The sequence below is a fragment of the Rhodnius prolixus genome, unplaced genomic scaffold (genome assembly GCF_049639745.1).
Source record: "Rhodnius prolixus isolate KJV_2025 unplaced genomic scaffold, Rpr scaffold_7, whole genome shotgun sequence".
Taxonomy (NCBI): domain Eukaryota; kingdom Metazoa; phylum Arthropoda; class Insecta; order Hemiptera; family Reduviidae; genus Rhodnius; species Rhodnius prolixus.
The window spans coordinates 1,110,333-1,127,085 of record NW_027411582.1 but is presented as its reverse complement, the minus strand read 5'-3'; the positions used below and the strand labels follow the sequence as shown (position 1 = coordinate 1,127,085).

At 37.8% G+C, this 16,753-nt stretch overlaps 1 long non-coding RNA gene across 2 annotated transcripts in view; it reads right to left on the bottom strand.

Moving 5' to 3' along the window:
• LOC141446650 (uncharacterized) overlaps positions 1-16,753 on the bottom strand; it is a 134,017-nt gene that overhangs the window by 24,518 nt on the left and 92,746 nt on the right. The window lies entirely within an intron of this gene.

Below are 16,753 nucleotides of genomic sequence, written 5' to 3'. Positions count from 1 at the left end.
AAAAAATATTGATAAAAAGTTAATACAGTAAAATTAGGTTAATGATATCAATGAAGTATTAATGAAATGTTGGTTACCTGCTGATTTGTGTACCTTTTGGCGTTTAATCAACCCTTATACTTAACTTTTTAAACTGTAAGTTTTTGTTAAAGAGATATTTACTAAATGTAAAAAGGTTTCAACTTTCAAGATCTAATGGCGGACATTCACATGACGACGTTACCCTTACCTCTGTTCAGGCATTTCAACTTGGACTTAAAGTGCCAAATTACCTCACAACAGTAATAGTCACATGATTTGTAGCAAACGCGACGTACCAGTACCCTCACATTCCTACTACCAAACTTAGGCAAAGATAAGTAGGCATTAATAGTATTTATTTACTTTTTTTTTGTGCTTCAATGGTGCTGAAACCCTATGGGCGGAGTTTGTGTACGCAATCTGGTCTATCTATTCAGGAAATCTAACCAAGTCCAAGCCTACATATAAATTCTTATGGCCTGCCAGACGATAGCCTATAGGTTCAACCAAGAAGAAAGGAAATGGTCCTGTGCAAGTTTGTCAGTTGTTTTCTTTAGAGAAGAAAAACTCATGCTTTCGCCCTAGCGAGGGATGTTTCCCCTCCTCCGGAAGAACTTCCTGGAGCAAAGTTTGTCAAGTTCTAGCAGTAAGACATGGATATTCGGTCAGTTCCGGGTACAGAAGGAGAACCGGGAGAAGGCCGATCCCGGTCAAAGCCTCCAAAGGTTCATGGTGGAAAGATGTCTCTCCAAACCACCGGCAGCTCTTCGCTTAATGATTGACGCTCAACATCCGAATTTAGGAAACTAGCTAGTCTATAAAATCTCTTCTCGCCATTTGTTGAAGCCGACTGAAGTCCAAAACTCCAGACCTGAATAAACTTGCAAGAAGTGTAGTGAGTTCTAGAAAGGAATTAGAGGGCAGCACTCCTTATGAGGTTGTTAGTTCGGAGTAGTGTTGAACGGCACTTGTGCCTGTGTACCTTCAACTTAGAGTTAGAGTGCCAACGGTCTGCTGAATGGGAGCAGCAGAAGGTGAAAGTGGAGTTCGTCACTAGTTCCGGGGGTGGGCAGCACGACGCGGAGGCGGCGGTTTGTTGTTGAGCGCGTCAAATTACTCCACGCTGACATTCAGCTTTCCATTCCCCGGTTCAAGGTTGGCGCGCGTTGTCATGGAAATGACACTGTTGCCCGCCAATTCCCCTCATACGCACACACACACTTTCCCTCTCATATCTTAGTTTCCCGCGTTGTCAGAACACCCTTCTTCTCCTCTCCACCATCCCCACTACCGCCCCAACTTCTATTTAGGCTTTTTCCCCTCTTTTAATTTAGAATTTTTATTATTTCAATAAATATCCGCCCCCCCTCTATTTAAAATTTATAATTTTCTGTTTTGTTAAAATTAACATTCTAATTAATTTTAATTTAAAGCAAACAGTCCAGGAAATTTCTTTTCCAGCAGCTATTTACAGCTCAGCCCCTGCCTCTTCGGCCTATAGAACTGGTGAACAGGGAAATAGGGGGGGTGCTTCACCTGCAGCCAGGGCGCTGGTTATTTATGTTCACTTTAATACCAACATCACCAATGGCCAATGGCCATTCACCAACAGAACCAGGTACCAAGATCTAACAGTGAATCACAAAAAATGATGAGTTTCTGCGATGGGAAATTTTAACGGATGAGTTTTGACGAATCCAGTCTGCATCTTAGCGATCTTGCAACCACTTTGCAGGATGCAGCTTTTTTCCACTTTGATCAGTTTCTCCCAGAAAGAGCTCCAACGAATTTCTTCTAACTTTGTGTACACCCAGTATACTCTCGGGTGATCGGGAACGTGCCGCTGAATGTCGACTTTAGTGAAACAATCTTCGACCGATTGTACCACTTTTCTTTTCTGAGATTTGAAAGTCATTTCGAAGTAACGTGAAGTTATAATGTAGATGATGCCAGCAGTATTGAAACATGGTTCACAAAAATTAGAATTAGAACAATCTACGAGTATAAATAAGAATACGGAGGGAGAATTGTCGAGAAGACCAGAAGAGACATGCGAGTGTCTTGCGCAAGAGATTGATTTTATAACATGAGCGTGAAAGATAATTTTAAATTATCTAGGATAAATGAAGGCAACAAGTGGTGATAATTCCTTCTTAACGAATACTTTGCGCCTGAACGATCCACTGAATACTCACACCAGTGACCAGCGCTACAAGCTTGTACGGCGGGTCTACAGTAGTTTGTCAGCCGTCTACTAGGCGGGGGTCTCCACTCGGGAAATCCCTTTTTCATCACTTTGAACTCGCCCCAATTTTCCAAGAATTATTTGTGAAAACTTTCTTTTTGAAAAACTATTCTTTTAGTCACTTTGTGCAAAATTATTTCCTTAATAAAATTTTCTGTATAACGGAAACAAATTTAATTCTTACTGAGGTTGAACAGCTGGTAAAGCGACACTCTCGACGTAACATTCTAGAAGCCAATACCGCAGCCGCTGGTCAAAGCCATTTTCGACTAAATCTATTGAAACTTGTAAAATCAAATTAGCAGAAAGGTTCTACCAAAAATGCAAATCATATCGACACATTTTACCATCATAAAATTAAATAAATAAATGAATCCATAAAAAGGCACCAAAAGTGCCCAAAATCTCCTCGCTTCGATCCAGAACGCAGCGTAATTGAAGAGCTTGGTACAAAAAGAAGTTATCTTCATTTTTTTTTCAGAATATGTGTTTAGTGGCGCCCCCTATTGTATGTTCAATTCTACATCTTTTGGTGCATAAACGAGTCTTTATGCAGACTCCTTTATTATTACTTATTCTCTAACCTAGGTCTAGATTTGGAGCAAAAATGAGTTTTCTACTGCAGACAAATTTCTTTTGCTCCAAACAGAAAAGATGACGCCATCAATCAAACAAAAAATTTTTTATTAGGTTTATTTAATGTTTATATTGGGTAGATAATATTTTTCTTTTTGACAGGCATAATAATATATCTAACATTCGCTTCGACAAGACACAAAATGCCACTTAAAATCTCAAAAACAAGAAATCTGTTCGACTAAAGTACTTAATATGTACTCAAGTTTTACTGAAAATTATGATTTTGGTGCAAAAAAGAGTTAGCTGCAAAATAACTTTTGCTTATAGCAAGCTTAAAAAATGCCCTAGAAAGTTCAAATTGAGCCCCAAATGACCCCCATCATAATATATTAACTAAGCCTTACATCTGACACAACATAAGGAATAACTACATCTTAAAGCATAATTAGTTTTTTTTCCCTACCAAAATTTTTTAAAAAACTGTAGATAACTCCTTTTTGCATCAAGCTCTTCAATGGGCCTCAATTGAAAGCTAACGCTAAGATTGTAATTGGATGAAGTCTCGCAATATTGAAGATTCAGCAGCAGTGGTGGTCCAGGATTTCGAACTTACAGAACCACCTGGCACTCCCGAATTTTGACCAACTCCTCTAAATTTCTTCCAGCAATTTCCCACTGGTAAAGAGGATTAAATGTGAACCTGAATTTTCTTGTTTGATGAAAATTCTTAAACCCAAAGTTCTACTCTATTGGAAGGAGTTCATTTTTCTTTGGTTTTCCCTAAATTAGCTCCCATAGTTTCGTATCTGAGTGATATATCTGTGTAAATTCCAGGTCTGGAAAAGTCATTTAGCGGCAGTTTTCTGGAGAATGGCCTTCTCTCTAACGTTCCCTTCTGTGTGTGCTGTTCGATTGAACGTATAATGGGCTAGTATTTGTAAGTAGAGAAAGTGTTGAAGTTTGGCACGATGAAAATCTAATTTCCCAGTGAAAATGTGCCAATAATCCGCGTCACAGTTATTGGCTAGAGGCGGAGGGGGTAGGGTAGTAGTTGGCAGGCTTCATCAGTGGACATTCTCTCTCTCTGAGATTGTACTGTAACAATCAGACCAAAACTGGTCAAACTAAATTAGTTTGCAAAACTACTCAGAATACACTCGGCTCGACTTTGCTCCAAACTAGTTTACAGTCTTATAGTGCCCCTACAACTAGGGCTAAGTAGATTAGCTTGCCAGTAAATTCGGCTCGTTCAGAACTTTACACAAATCCTGCAAACTATTCTGCAACTAGCCATAGAACTATCATTCAACGAATTAATAGTAAATTTTTGTTTTTGTTAGCGCATCTTTCCCCCCTTACGGGACTTCAGCGCTCCAACCGGAACTTGTGTCGCATTGAATCGCTACTTCGTGAAATTCCGGAAACTCATTCTCCTACCTTATGGAAACCGGAAAAAGGCGCTTACCATCACCATCCTCTAATTTTAGGCCATGGAGGAACCAAAAGCTAAAATAGGAAATCTGAACGTTCCCAATGATTAGTTGAAGTGATTCCATCACTGATTAATATTCAAGTCGATAATCCAACTACAATCAGACATCGGTCGGAGGTTTGACGCCAGATTTAGCTTTAAAATAATAAATCTTTCTAAACTCTCAAACTAGAAAGAGCAGAATTATAAAAAAAACTAGGCTAAGAATAACAAAAGGTTGTGCAGGTTTTTATCGATGGAGTAGAAAAAAATTACAACGCCACAGAATGTGAAGGTCAGAAGAACGCTAGACCTTGGGATTTCTCGGCCCTAAAAAGTTGAGTCAGCCGAGTGTCTAGCCAATACTAGACCTGGCCGTCTCCCTCTACAGAGCGTTTCCAAAATAAAATCAAGAACAAGGTAGTAAAAAAGATGAAATTATTTCGGCAGAGGAAGAATGCAGCTGTGGCCCTGCCCCACCCCCAGCTAAATGCAGGACCTCTATCCGCAGACAGGATGGTGCAGTCGAAAAGGAAACTGTCCCAGTTCTGCTCCGCCCACTGGTTCCCCTCCTAGGACTTGGCGGCCCCCCACTCAGCTAGTTATTGTACGGCCTGCCAGCAAGTGCTGTGGAGCAATTGCCACTAGAGTCGCTGGACATCCTATAGCCACCAGCCGCAGCAACTTCCGTACTAAGTCTGTACGCTGCAGTGTTCTTAGTAACTTCTTTCGAGAAAGTACGAAATCCAGAAGATGAACCCAATAAGCTGATGGTTGTTGATGATTAAACGACCCATTTTTCTTTTCAACGCCCATCAAGAATGGTGACTGATGTCACAGCTTTGACTAGTTTAAATAGCTTTGGGCAGACGGACGTTCAGTCTACGTCATCATTTGTGCCTTCCAAATATTTCTTTCGTTTATTTTTTAGTTTTTTTATATAGACACATGACATGGACATTTAGATGTAAAAATGGACATTTTCAAAGATTATTGTTTAAAATAGACAATATCTAATTCTAATTTGTAAATAAAACTAAACAGATGTTGCATTATCGTCAATTCTGCACACTAATCTTTAAAAATGTGCATCTCTTATTTTGTACAACCAAAGAAGTGAATAAATTTCACAACATTTTGCCAAAAGGAGGAAATTAGTCTAAGTTGGGAGAAAGCTCGAAGAATTTAAGTTCCTCTTACGTCACGAGGAGATGAGTAAATCTGTACCTAAGTGAGAGATAGCACAGAATTAGTAAACAAAATGAACTTTCCAAACAATGTTCAGCTGTGCGAACTCACTTCATTGAGAAGGTTGGAGTGATTTTGCAAGGTCGGTCTGGGTCGGAGATAAAGTTTAGGAGGACGGCGCAGCAAGTTCACACTGACCAGGGCCAAGTGGCCAGGTCAAGTCCCAGCCCGCTGTGGTGCAGAATAAGAGGGGCGCATGTTGCACAGACTGTTGCCGCCGCCACCGCCGCCGGCAGAGGCGGGGAGTATTGGTCCCTTCCTCCAGATACTGTGTCGGCTAAACAGACTAAGTTGGGTCGCTTCCAAGATGCCCGCCCACCTGCACTGATGGCATGATATACTCATCATCATCTGCTTTTAGCTACCCGAAAGCAATGCTCATTCCTGTGCCATACTCTTTATGCTTTCCAGCTTTACCACCTTTAAGGCAAGCGCTAGCGAGCAAATTTATCCAAACACATTCAAGTACCTACTTAATTCTATTAACTACAAAGAAAATCAAAACCATTTTTCTGCAATCCCTAGATGATGCACTATCACGTTAAATGCAGCTTTAAAATTCAATCACTGCCTCCTTAATTAAATAAGTACTCATTTTTACTTTAATTGCCACCAACAAACTTATATTAATGTTAATATATTGTTAAATTATTATTAATAAATACAAAAAAATTAAATTAGCCCCCTCCTGATATTCAATTTTAGACAGCCCTGTCCAGCAACCTCAGAGAATCCCTGTTATACTTTGATGTAACTTTTTTAATTTCTGCCACAGGGGACTTGAAATATAACTTGCCTTAGCGAAGATCTAGAAATCGTATCATAATCGTACGTGAGGGTCATTCTTCCCGTTTATACCCGTTCCTGTCTCAGTACTTGGGGTTCTTTAAGGTTCGTTCCTATCCATTTCGAATACACCAGACAGCCTGTGCAAGCACAGGGTCGTTTTACAAGAGAAGGATGTCACCACTACAGGGAGGCTAAAGTGCTAGGCCTCGCCATGCGACAGAAGTGCCATCCAGGCACTCCCCCTCCGCTTGGCCCCCAAAGAGACAGGTTGAGATCACGTTGAAACCAGCGCGTGGAGTCAACAAACAAGTGGGTTAGAGAGATAAGAATTGCCAGTGACAACAAAGCGTCATTGCGGGATCTCATCGGAAGTGTTGTTAGGATGGGTGTACCCGCCGACGATCTTCGTCAATCCTTCAAATACAAGTGTCTACTGCATACTGCTGCTCTATACTAAAAGCCTTGTATCTGGAGCATCGCGGTCAACATTGACTCCAGCAATACACGCGACCAGCCTCACTCTCTGATGTTACGCTGTCCAAGAGAATTAGGTCGAAACAAATGAATGACTAGAAAGCTGGAATATCACTAACAAAAAAATATATATTATTATTTATATTATAATAATAATAATAAACAAAAATAATTTTAAGGTAAACAGGACTAACTCTAGGCAGTCAACTAAATCAGAAAGAAATAAATCCAGCGACCATGATGGTAGAAGAAAACTCAGGAGTGCGTGTAAAATGATCTAATTTGCATATATTAATATTTTGGGCCTCCTAGTGGAGGGTGCGAGCGTGCGTGCGTTTGTTTATGGTTACGGTTTACTTGATTACCATAGATAGCGCTGGTGAGTTTATTTGCTTAATGATCAAGAATTCGGAGGCGACAACAAGGGCGGGCGTTCATATTAGACAGAACAAGCACCTGCGGTGCACAATCTCATGACTTTCATCCAAAATAACCAGGCTCTGACTTAGTCTATCCGAATATTGAAGATTCGGCATTGCCAATGTGGGCGGCTGAATTGAAAACAAGGTTGAACTAGTCTTGAAGTTGATGGGGTTCAAGAAGAAAGATTATAGCTGACCAGATATTGAACATGTTCCCCTAGATTGTATTGAAGGGTGCGAGACCTTACGGTTCCCACAAAAACCCAATCCTTAATAAATATACCCCAAGGAAAAGAAATTCGAACCCAACGATAGCCTAACATGCATAAAACTTAAAAAAAAACAAAACAATACTCCCCACTAAATTACCCAAATCTCGAAACACCCAAACTGTACAGGTCTCCCACTTCCGGTGGACTAGGGTTTTCACACTCCTTACGCCAAGCCAGGTTTCCGTGTAAAGAAAGCAAACTTCCTTCCGTCCTTCCTAAAAACCCCCGATCAAACAAGTTTCTGGAGTGTAATAATTGCCATTATTTCAGTCGTGATACATTTTTTCTGCCGTGCTTTCGCGACCTAGTCCCTAGGTCGAAAGCTCGGCAGCAAAAAATTTATCACGACTGAAATGGCAATTATTTTTTCATCCTATTGAAACTATGAATCAGTCACCAAAAAGAATGAACAACAAGTAAAATATTACTTTGTAAACTAGCCCTGAAGATGGACTTAGTCCCTAGGTCGAAAGCTCGGCAGAATAAATGTATCACGACTGAAATGGCAATTATTTTTTCATCCTATTGAAACTATGAATCAGTCACCAAAAAGAATGAACAACAAGTAAAATATTACTTTGTAAACTAGCCCTGAAGATGGACTTAGTCCCTAGGTCGAAAGCTCGGCAGAATAAATGTATCACTACTGAAATGGCAATTATTTTTTCATCCTATTGAAACTATGAATCAGTCACCAAAAAGAATGAACAACAAGTAAAATATTACTTTGTAAACTAGCCCTGAAGATGGACTTAGTCCCTAGGTCGAAAGCTCGGCAGAATAAATGTATCACTACTGAAATGGCAATTATTTTTTCATCCTATTGAAACTATGAATCAGTCACCAAAAAGAATGAACAACAAGTAAAATATTACTTTGTAAACTAGCCCTGAAGATGGACTTAGTCCCTAGGTCGAAAGCTCGGCAGAATAAATGTATCACGACTGAAATGGCAATTATTTTTTCATCCTATTGAAACTATGAATCAGTCACCAAAAAGAATGAACAACAAGTAAAATATTACTTTGTAAACTAGCCCTGAAGATGGACTTAGTCCCTAGGTCGAAAGCTCGGCAGAATAAATGTATCACGACTGAAATGGCAATTATTTTTTCATCCTATTGAAACTATGAATCAGTCACCAAAAAGAATGAACAACAAGTAAAATATTACTTTGTAAACTAGCCCTGAAGATGGACTTAGTCCCTAGGTCGAAAGCTCGGCAGAATAAATGTATCACGACTGAAATGGCAATTATTTTTTCATCCTATTGAAACTATGAATCAGTCACCAAAAAGAATGAACAACAAGTAAAATATTACTTTGTAAACTAGCCCTGAAGATGGACTTAGTCCCTAGGTCGAAAGCTCGGCAGAATAAATGTATCACGACTGAAATGGCAATTATTTTTTCATCCTATTGAAACTATGAATCAGTCACCAAAAAGAATGAACAACAAGTAAAATATTACTTTGTAAACTAGCCCTGAAGATGGACTTAGTCCCTAGGTCGAAAGCTCGGCAGAATAAATGTATCACGACTGAAATGGCAATTATTTTTTCATCCTATTGAAACTATGAATCAGTCACCAAAAAGAATGAACAACAAGTAAAATATTACTTTGTAAACTAGCCCTGAAGATGGACTTAGTCCCTAGGTCGAAAGCTCGGCAGAATAAATGTATCACGACTGAAATGGCAATTATTTTTTCATCCTATTGAAACTATGAATCAGTCACCAAAAAGAATGAACAACAAGTAAAATATTACTTTGTAAACTAGCCCTGAAGATGGACTTAGTCCCTAGGTCGAAAGCTCGGCAGAATAAATGTATCACGACTGAAATGGCAATTATTTTTTCATCCTATTGAAACTATGAATCAGTCACCAAAAAGAATGAACAACAAGTAAAATATTACTTTGTAAACTAGCCCTGAAGATGGACTTAGTCCCTAGGTCGAAAGCTCGGCAGAATAAATGTATCACTACTGAAATGGCAATTATTTTTTCATCCTATTGAAACTATGAATCAGTCACCAAAAAGAATGAACAACAAGTAAAATATTACTTTGTAAACTAGCCCTGAAGATGGACTTAGTCCCTAGGTCGAAAGCTCGGCAGAATAAATGTATCACTACTGAAATGGCAATTATTTTTTCATCCTATTGAAACTATGAATCAGTCACCAAAAAGAATGAACAACAAGTAAAATATTACTTTGTAAACTAGCCCTGAAGATGGACTTAGTCCCTAGGTCGAAAGCTCGGCAGAATAAATGTATCACTACTGAAATGGCAATTATTTTTTCATCCTATTGAAACTATGAATCAGTCACCAAAAAGAATGAACAACAATTTCTGGTGTATATTTTCGATAAAAGCGATAGGCCTACGTGAAGACAGGGTGAATACAATCCGGAAAGGAGAATTATTTCATCCCATTTCGAACAAATTCGCTGAAAAACTGTAAATCTAGAAAGCAAAGTGAAACTTCCGTTCTGACGATTTAAAATTGCCATTTTGTTGTCTTATATAAATCAATCAAATACTGTACGTCCTCCTCGCAGAGAGAAACGATAAAAGATTATAGTTATTGCGTAATACAATTAGAGTGGCAAGTTTAAAGAAAACCAAAATCTCAAATTTCCGCAATTTCATTTCCTTTTTTCTCTTAATTTTTGCCGCTCGAACACATACCTCACAAAAGAGGTGTTTCCGATGAAGACACCAATCAATACTTCCTGCACCTACTCCTACATAAAAGCTAGGAAATAGAATAGTTTGAGTTAGTAATGTTACATGTACGAGTATAACTGCTGTAGTACATAATATATAGAGATCTCGCATATAAATTATGAATAAATAAAACTAGTACATGAATATTTATATATCGTACAATCTATTTTACTGGAATCAAGATAGTCGCAGAAAACTAATCCTTTGGGAACATAATTTTAGGATATTAATGAAAAGAATATATTTCGTAAAAAAGTTATTAAAATATAATATTAATAACTAATTAGAAATCATTGTTGCTTCACAAGGTATTGTTTATTAAGTATTGGGAATAATAATAATTGTTATTATTTAATATACTGAAGGCTGTGCACTTTTTTATGTTACCAGCTGGTTAGAAGTGGTAAAGCGGCAGTTTTAGAAAACTTTATCTTTAGTTTTATTAATTTTTTTTTTTGTAACTAATTAATTTTTATGTATTTATTTAGTTATTATATTCTATATTCAAGGATATTCTATTTATTTACACAAAATTTATTCCAAAAAAATTAAACACGTAAATGTTTGTTTATGAGTTGCTAATGTTACGATGTTCGCAGGCCAAGGCTATCGGCGCCTGTATAATAATGTTTTGGCCAAATTAAAATAAATTAATTCAATTTAAATCTAAAATAAATATCTAGTAATTCGCTAGAGCTATGAATTCGCGAACTGTTCACCTTAATTGGGCGGCGCATCCTTAGAACGGATGTTGGGAATAAATTAGGATAACTGGCTTCCGTTATGGCTCTTTAGGATCATCAAAAGAGAAAAAGTATTGTGTAACTGTTAACAACTTCCTTTTGCGTGACTATAAAAGTTTTCAAACTTGAATGTTCGACATCTTACTTGAACTTGTAGGAGGAGATTCACTGAGACTTGTAGGAAGAGATTCACTGGGACTTGTAGGAGGAGATTCACTGGGACTTGTAGGAGGAGATTCACTGGGACCTGTAGGAGGAGCTTCACTGGGACTTGTAGGAGGAGATTCACTGGGACTTATAGGAGGAAATTCACTGGGACTTGTAGGAGGAGATTCACTGGGACTTGTCGTGAACATCGCGACTTCCCAAAAGCTCCCCTTAATATTAATTCCGCTCTTTGTACTTTTTGGCATATCGTAGATCGTAAGAGATGCAGTTAGGGGGCAGCTGGAATAACTGGAAACAGTTCACTGCCATACTGAAACCACTGAAACTAAGACACGTCAACAGATACACTGTGTTAGTGTGAAACTGAAAGTTAGGAGGATACGACTGGAGGAAGAGGAAGTACAGGCTTCTTATCTGTGCGTGTAACGTCAGTCTGTCTGGCTGTCCGAGGATGTGCCCGGAAGTAACAACTCAAAACTAAAAACTCGCGGAAGATTCTAATTCCACATTCAGTTTGAAGATGAAACATTTCGGTGCTCCAACAACAAAACTTTGGGATAAAATGGACCAAACGGAAGTGTGCCACTTTAAGCTTTATTTGGCTTCCTAGCGGAAATGAATCCGATGATTCTCCTTAAACTGGAATACTACCTGCTAATATCCATCTATGAATTTCATTTGCATTTTCTTCGGGAAATTCAATTAAGGAAACTGTGGGTGGTGGGGAAAGGGTTAAAGTAGGCATGAATCTAAAGTGTCATTTCGACGAAATTAACAGCCATACCACTTGTACATTTAAAAATATTAAATAAATTCTAAGGTTTTGGAAATTATACAAAAAAATTTTTGCATTAAATTTCACAGCCATATTGTGTTATGTAAATTACAATAAATTTTATGTATTAAATATGAGCTTGGAAAATAGAATGATTATCCTGTATTAAATTTCCTTTCATTTTCTAGGCAAATGTATTCATTAATTAAATATAATAGGCTACAGTCCCTGAGGCTGAACGATGACAAGAGATGAAAGGATCAAAGGCTGTCTGTCGGTTTTTCCGAAGATGTTTCCGAAGTGAGACCTTCTTGCAGGAGTACGTGGCCTCATGTACGGTACTAAGGACTGTAGGGCATCACGCCTTTGTGGCCTCCAGATTTAGCCCAAAGGCAAACAAACTTCAACTTCATTCACTTTCTCCAAAATTGAAAACCACTTCACAAAACATATTTAATATTTAGCTGAACAAGAGCATGATTTAGAAAATTAAGAGAAAGAGGCGCACTTTGATCTTTACTCTTTGACTTCTTCCTTTAATTAATGAATCCGCTAAAATTATTCAAATAATGGGAAGAAGCGCCCGCACAATTCTTGGCTGGGTTCAACGGAAATGGGAGATTATGTTGGCATCGGAGAGAAAGTAAGGTGAAAACGATACCCTGTCCAGATAGCTAGATCAAATTGCTGCCCTAGTGACTTCCAACGGCTGAGGCATTTTAACTGGACGATCTGGACAAAGGTAGGCTACGAATGCGATAAAGTACTTGTAGACTTTAGTAAAAAGAAATCCGAGGCTTTCTCAGAGTAGAAGATTTTTCAGTCAGGACGACCTTTTGCGAAGATTTCACCATCTAATTCACTACAATCTCTTCAGCGAGCTGGGCTTAGGATGTTAGCTCCAGCTAACACGATGAACTTCTATCTTCCAGCATTTCTATTTGCCATCACTTCCTCTTCCTCTAAGAAGTTCTGCGAACTTGCCGATTGTCAATTATCTCAGGAAGTACAGGTACTTAACATCTCCCAAGAACGAAAATTTAATTTAGTACGTTTCAATAAATTCTAGTCTCTCCCTTCTCCATGTGTTGTTTGGTCAGCCGAATTATAAAACGGAAAATCACAGATATTTCGACCAGGTAGTACCTTCAAAGCCATGGTTTGGGTCAAAATCGGTTCACCGGAAATACACTATTATCGGAAGCACAGGTTTTAGTTTTCTTGTCAAATAAGGCTGCTACGATTTTCTAAATTTCACCAAAATTGAACTGGGAGCCATTTGTATAGTCATATAAGAACAATGACGTAATGTACTGTGGTGAGCGGACAAAGCACGTCATAGAAGTGACATAAAAATAATGGGAGCAGAGATTTGCTAGGAAGTGAGGTGTCGAGGAGGCTGTAATGAAGCACACTCTCTGGCGGAGATAATGTGGCGCCCCGGGCGGTCGGACAATCAACTATTGCATCCTCAGCGAGCTTGTTACCTTATCACCAGCCGGAACTCTAACCACCCCATGGCGTGGCGCACTCTATTACTGTCGCTATACTTCCGCCACACACAGATCGACAAATAAAGCACCGCTTCCCTTCGAACAGCAAGTTACACTTCCAATAAAACCACCAAGTTCAACAAAAAAAAAACCAATGCAATCTTCACTATACCTTTCCAAGCTGCAATTCTGAAAAGCAGGCTAGACGCTGTTTCTTCCAAACCGCTCACCATCCAGAATCATCCCAATTACTTGGTTTATTGTTTACCTGCCGCGCGACAAAGACGTTGGGCTATTTTTTGCCCTGCAATGCTGTGCACTCGTTCTTATTGAGCTGCTGGGCTTCAGCGCAGATCGTTCGCCTTTCCACGAGCCCGACGAGCAGGCACGATCTACTTCTACCCCCTCCTTCAATTACTTGTGAAGAACATTACTTACACTGGCTGCAGTTATGTACACAAATTTTGATCAAATCTATAATTTGTAATGGTCTGGTGTAATGAAGTTATCGTTTAAGGAAGGGTGACGTCACAGTTAGGTTCCTCCGACACCCAAAATCCTGGTTACGTGACTCCATTAAGGGAGGACTAAGTGTCAGCAGGAACACCATACTCTAAAGAGTCTGGTTAGTGGAGAAGTCCCTTAACAGGAACAGGTGGTTCATTTGATTTTTAACTACTATTTAACTAGAACTATCATTAAAACTATCCGATGGGACAGTTGTCAAAGGGTTGATCGGCCAAAACTATACGCAAAAGCGTAACGTTGATAAACACATGAATTTGAAAATTCTTTCCTCTTTTTCTATAAAAGTTAAAATTCCTAAATTTTCTTTAAAACATAGGGAAAATCCTCCTTTATGACTGTAATTTTTTTGCAACAACCCAGATCTAATAGGTTTAGAGAAAAAAGTTGCCGAAAACGAGCAAAAACGGCTTTTTCAAAAACTGTTCTTCTTGTTACCTTTTTTGTAAACTGCGTAGCGCCTAAACGCGCGAACCGACTTTCTTGAATGTGGTGTCATTCGATTCGGAATTTTATTAGTTAGCCCCAAGTATGTAAGGCCCCTTCCAAAATTATTATTACTAATTACTCTGTAAATCTTACCCCGATTTTGATAAAATTTGGCAGGATGAAAGGGTTAGGGTTCCCCTACGTAACATTTAAGCGACGTTCTGCTCTTACACTTGTTAAGGGAAAGTTTTGCAATCATTTAAATTTATCGTTTCGTGAACCTATTTTCTTCAACGAAGTGTTATTTACTTTAAAAAATGATGTAGGTTTGCATTTTTAGATGTCTCGATGAGAGAGGATTTTATCCCACAGAGGTCAGGCCCTCTCTAAAACTATTATTACTAATCCAGCAGCTGACCCATAGATTTTCTCTTCCTAGGAGCTTCTTACAGCTCACTGTCCGGTGATGGACAGTGTTGTCTGTAACGAGAGAACACTGTCCGGAGGCCGGCAGTGCACTGGAAAAAGCTCCGGGCGCTAATGACCTCAGCTGTTGATGCGCCAAAAAAAAAAAAATAATAATAATAAATAATAATAAAGTGCTATCATTCTCTTACACTTATTAAGAGGAAGTTTTGTAAACGTTCAAATTACCGACGTACGAATTGTACGTCGTACAATTGACATACTGATTTAAATGAATGAATTTGACTTTCAATTTGAAATTCTAGATACGGTAGATTCGGCTTTTTGAAGTCTCGATAGAATATACTTAGGAGGGAAGTTTGCCCACGCAAATAAAGCCCTCTTTTAAACGATTATTGATAAAATTCTTTAAATAAAATTACGCCAGAAGAAGAAATTAGAATGCGTGACATTTAAGTGTCATCCTACACTTACACCTACTAAAGGGACGTATTACCAACCATGCAGTTAAAATTCTCTTTGCTCGTTTACGGATAAGAACCGAAATTGCAAATCATTCATCATTCCCCTGCTTAGAAGTTATCGCGATCACAGCATCTTTTCAAGAGAAGAAATATAAGAACATCCATTAAGAAAAAATAGTGTTATCAAAATTTATCTTTTTTTCTTTTATTGAAAAGTATTGCTTACGGCAATTTTCTTTCTATTTTACCACTTAACGAATTGTTATTATTCATCAATTATTTCCACATCATTTCTGCATTGTCCATGTTCTTCCCAACGACTTGTTTCCATTCAACTATAACTTGCGTCAGTTTTTTTTCATCCTCGATCTTCCAACTATTTCAAACGAAACCAAACGTTAACTCTAAACATCACAGATTTTTACGAAATTTCAAACAATTTTAGACAAAAGTTGTCTCCATATACAGGTAAAATATAAACAAAATCTATCGAGTAGTTTACGAGATATTTGAAGTTAAAGATTTCACTGTTTTAAACAAAACCAAACTTTAACTCTATATATCTCGTTTCCTACTCGACAGATTTTTACGAAATTTCAAACAATTTTAGAGAAAAGTTCTCTCCATATACAGGTAAAATATAAACAAAATCTATCGAGTAGTTTTCGAGATATTTGAAGTTGAAGATTTCACTGTTTTAAACAAAACCAAACTTTAACTCTATATATCTCGTTTCCTACTCGACAGATTTTTACGAAATTTCAAACAATTTTAGACAAAAGTTGTCTCCATATACAGGTAAAATATAAACAAAATCTATCGAGTAGTTTTCGACATATTTGAAGTTAAAGTTTTCACTTTACAGAACAGAAACAAATTTTAACCCTAAATATCTCGTTTTCTGCTCGATAGATTTTTACTAAAATTTACACAATTATAGACAATAGTAGTCTCCATATACAGGTAAAATATAAACAAAATCTATCGGGTAGTTTACGAGATATTTGAAGTTGAAGATTTCACTGTTTTAAACAAAACCAAACTTTAACTCTAAATATCTCGTTTCCTACTCGTCAGATTTTTACGAAATTTGATACAATTATAGACAATAGTAGTCTCCATATACAGGTAAAATATAAACAAAATCTATCGAGTAGTTTTCGACATATTTGAAGTTAAAGTTTTCACTTTACAGAACAGAAACAAATTTTAACCCTAAATATCTCGTTTTCTGCTCGATAGATTTTTACTAAAATTTACACAATTATAGACAATAGTAGTCTCCATATACAGGTAAAATATAAACAAAATCTATCGGGTAGTTTACGAGATATTTGAAGTTGAAGATTTCACTGTTTTAAACAAAACCAAACTTTAACTCTAAATATCTCGTTTCCTACTCGTCAGATTTTTACGAAATTTGATACAGTTATAGACAATAGTAGTCTCCATATACAGGTAGAATATAAAAAAAT